Consider the following 4,210-nt stretch of genomic DNA (forward strand, 5'->3'; position numbering starts at 1 on the left):
AGAGCAGAAAAATGGGATAATATGTGAAAAAATAGAATTGTGAAAAAACAGCCGATGCAGGTAAGAAAATGCTAGACGATGTGTGCTTCCGCCGAAAAACCTGACAAAAAACACAGCTTTAGGGTGTAGCAAGGCTTACATACGTTTCTGGATATTGTTCAGGAAATGTCCAGGTACTATAATATGTAATAAACCCAATTTACAAAATTTGACCCCCAAACACGATTTCTAGGTGCCCCACCAGCCCTAAAACAGACTAAAACATTCGTAGCGCCCTCTACCATGTACAGTCAGACAGGCAGAGCAGAGCAGGGAAAATTACTACAAAGACAAAGAGGTGACTGGTAGTCTAACCCGCCTCGAATCGCACCGCCAGTCACCTTTATCTTTGTATTAATTGGTCGCTTTTAAGCACAAGAGGGCTATCCCGAAAAATGCTGTTATGAGAAAATCGAAGGTAAAGTTTTTGCCCCTTGTTCAGTTTCTTTAAAAGACAAGGATAGTTTTCTTTATAACAAAACAAATATACACACCAATGAAACCAAACTTCTCCTATAGGTAGGGCAATGCCCATTTTTAGTGTAAGTCAAGATTTCTGGAAACCCTCGAAATCTGGGTTAGCCCGCTTGTCCTTAAAAGCCACCAATTTCCACTGCTCAGCTCTGCCCTGCCCGCTCTGCTTGCAGTGTGGCCACAACCTTATGCACACGACTGCGAAGTGACTAACTGCAACACCACAGGCGCCGGTCGTCTCTATTGCTTAGAAAACACAAACTTGTAGCAATGTGAATCTTTCTTTCTTTCTTCAGAGTAAAGAAAGAAAAGCACATCGACACAGTAGTGGTCATTTAGCCGTGGGGAAAAGTAAGACAGACAGACAGAAACAACAGAGGGGAAGTTAAAAAGTAGGACCTACCAGTGGCGCCCTCCAACCACTAGCCCATTGTGACGTGAATGGAAGAGACTCAGCATCAATAACAAATAAAACAAAAATCACTTTTTAAAGAAGGGAAAGAAAAAATAAACACATTCCATCCTTCCCCTTCAAGAAAAAAGCACTGACTCTACAAATTTATGATCCGTACATTTTCGGGAACCATTTAGATTCTAGGTTCGTTAATACTTACACTTGTTTAAACAACATGACTGGCTACATTTTATTGCAGTAAATATCTGTACAGATACACTGAAATATTATTGTTAGTTACTGACCCTATAAGAGAAACGCAATCGAAATCAAAATGAACTTACGACTTCAGCTTCTCTGTGAGATAAAGGTTGTTTTTTTCAGGACTGATTAGTCTCAACACTTTGCAATAGTCGCTGGGTTGGAAAGTGGAGCGTATGTTTGAACGCTCGGAAGCAGCTGCGATGCTCCATACGCTCAATGTTCAGAACAACAATATCTAGCTCCACACTTTATGAGTAGCGCAGTCCTTCAATGCTTTATACAAGACACTTTAAAATCCAGACCACGTCGCAGGTGGCTCCAGAGAACATGTCACGACAGACTCGTTTGAGAGGAAGTTCTTTTATTTATCAGGCTTCCTCTCAGAATTTCCGGGGCCTAATTGAATAATTATACCCAATGGCACAGCAAGAAATCGAGGGCTAGTCCCAAGACTATCTACTGACGTCCTTGAAACGGAAGTCAACACCTCTCGCGCTTTACTTAATCCGCACAATACTGCATATATCCACGACTGGTACCGCTGATCCTCCCACGCAACGGAACGCACGAATCTGAATGACCAGATTTATTTTGAGCTTTGTCTATTAAGCCAAGACAACGAGTGACGTCAAACGGAGTGTCGGGTAACTTGCTATTTAAGTAATTCCTTACAACAACACGATGTGGAGGCACAGCGGTGGAAGCAATGGCCAAGACGTCTGAGTGATAGTCACGATCGAGTCGTTCGTGCGATTTGTTGGGTAGGCCTCTAAAGTAGGGTGGACACCTGACCGATTGTGCAAAATTTGTATGATGATCATTAATTTACGTTATCTCAAGACCTTTTCAGTCCTGAAAAGCCCTTCCTGCTTTTTGTCTTGTTTCTTAGTAATATCATAATATATTATTATTATTATTATTATTATTATTATTATTATTATTATTATTATTATTTCCATGGCCTGCTGGGCGTTGGGCAAGGCGAGACTTGTGTGAAATAACGCGATATAAATACATTCCGTCCGAAAAAAGTGGAAACAATCATAATTTATTGGGAATTTTTAAGCATCACAATAATTGTGACTTCTTTTCAATCACATTATGAATGCCCCATCGCACTAATATATATATGGACATGATAAAAATTACCACAAAAATGTTAGATGGTACCAACCAGCCGGTCCTCTGCATATTATAGAGAACACTTTGATCTTAACCCTATCCGTACGTCGTGTTTTACTATCGTATCCATACGACGTAGGGAACCCTGTGCCACCACTTTCAAAGAGGACATTTACTCGTTAATCCGATCCGTACGCTTTGCATAGCAGTTTGTCAAAATGATATTTTTGAGAAATACTGAAAGTTTCACAGATATCTTCGTACTAGAAGAATTCTAAAATGTGAAGAATACAACCCCGGGGGTACAAAATGACCCAAGGGCGTACGGATAGGGCTAATGAATTGTCTTTGATACGTACGCAATGGCTGGTCTTGTCGCCTGCACATAATAATATATCCGATAAAGCGTTCACGACAAGGCGGACAGCAGTGTAACCAGAGAGCTCTCTGGCGTAACTATCTACCACACTGACTGTACCCGGAGTCGCAGCGAGGAGCGAAAAAGACGACAGGGGCGTGGAATCGAGTTTGAGCCCTCGGCGTCGCTTGACTGACCCGTGGAGTGTTCCGTTTGTTTCCCCAACTCTGATCTGAGAAGACTTGTCGGCCGTACAGCATTGATTCAAGGCAGACTTTGGGACACTTTGAGGACTGTCGTCAGCTGGTTCGCTCCGCAGCTTAGAGGTTCTGAAATATGGTCGCTTTTAAGCACAAGGGAGCTGTCCCGAAAAATGCTGTTTTGAGAAAATCGAAGGTATTTTTTTTAACCTCTTTCAGTTTCTTTAACAGACAAGTAGACTTTTGTTTTCTCTATAACCAAACAAATATACACACCAATGAAACCAAACTTCTCCTATAGGTAGGGCAATGCCCACTTTGGTGCAGGTCAGGATTTCTGGAAACCCCCAAAATCTGGGTTAGCCCGCTTGTCCTTAAAGCGACCACATATGAGTTATGCAAGTGAACCCAATTACGGACGAGACTAATGTGGACTGCAGTCGTCTATAGGACTGTGAAATTGGTTGAATAAATAAATATGAGGATAAGAGAGTCACACTCGTGACACGGGAAAACATTACGAAGCAAAAAATAACCCGAAGACGTCATTGGCAATTACTGTTTCACACATGGAAAGACAACTGTTCTCGCAATGGAAGTCCGACATAAGTGACGTACGGCTTTGGAAAATATTTTGACATTAAAACCACGCAGAAACTCCCAAGTGTTGTTGCTTCTGAAGGAGTTCGCTAGCCAGGCAGGAAATAATATAATGGAAATACATCAGACTTCTCACATTTCATCGGCTGTGAGACAAAACACATTAAGGAAGCCGTTGCCCCCCCCCCCTCCCCCAAAACACCTCTACCCCTCTTACCCCTCCAAAAAGACTCCCAACAACAACAAAAAACAACAATAAAATAAAGTTTTAGTTTTAGTTTTAGTTTCCCTAAGTGTTTTACGGCACTTGCAACACAATAACGTCATATAAGTGACGAAGATTAGAGGTGCTACAAGAGAGTAACAAACAGAAAAAAGGAGGGGAGATAAAGACGATAGACGTATGATAGGAAAGAAGAAACAAATCACACCAGAACACCCGCCAACCACCCACGACAAAACAAGGAAACGCAAACAAGCAAATAAAATACAATTAGAAAATAATAAACATAAAAACGTTTAAAAAACCGAGTAAAATGACACTGAAAACGTGTCACGTCTTGTTCTATACAACCAGCGTAATTGCTTTATAAAGTAGGTCCAGGGGCTTCTCGTGGCTTGGAGGTTAAGGTGTTGCCTCTCATTCAAAGGTCCTGGGTTCGAATCCCGGTAGCGATTGTAACATTTTCTTCTCTAAAATTGTCTCCTTTCACCTCCCCTAGCAATGTTCTGTCGTCTGCTTTCGTCTCCTCTATCGGC

General features: G+C 41.6%; 1 protein-coding gene across 2 annotated transcripts in view; it reads right to left on the reverse strand.

Moving 5' to 3' along the window:
- The window catches only part of LOC101857644, a 13,407-nt gene extending 10,382 nt beyond the window's left edge, over positions 1-3,025 (reverse strand). The window contains exon 1 of one of the 2 annotated variants that reach the window (XM_005098778.2): positions 2,653-3,025. The gene's annotated coding sequence lies outside the window, so the exon portion shown is untranslated. Of the gene's footprint in view, positions 1-1,251; positions 2,019-2,652 lie in introns of those variants that run through there. The other variant, XM_013082772.1, reaches the window with a different exon arrangement.
- Positions 3,026-4,210: the final 1,185 nt, after the last annotated feature.

Source organism: Aplysia californica, unplaced genomic scaffold (assembly GCF_000002075.1).
Source record: "Aplysia californica isolate F4 #8 unplaced genomic scaffold, AplCal3.0 scaffold00193, whole genome shotgun sequence".
NCBI lineage: Eukaryota > Metazoa > Mollusca > Gastropoda > Aplysiida > Aplysiidae > Aplysia > Aplysia californica.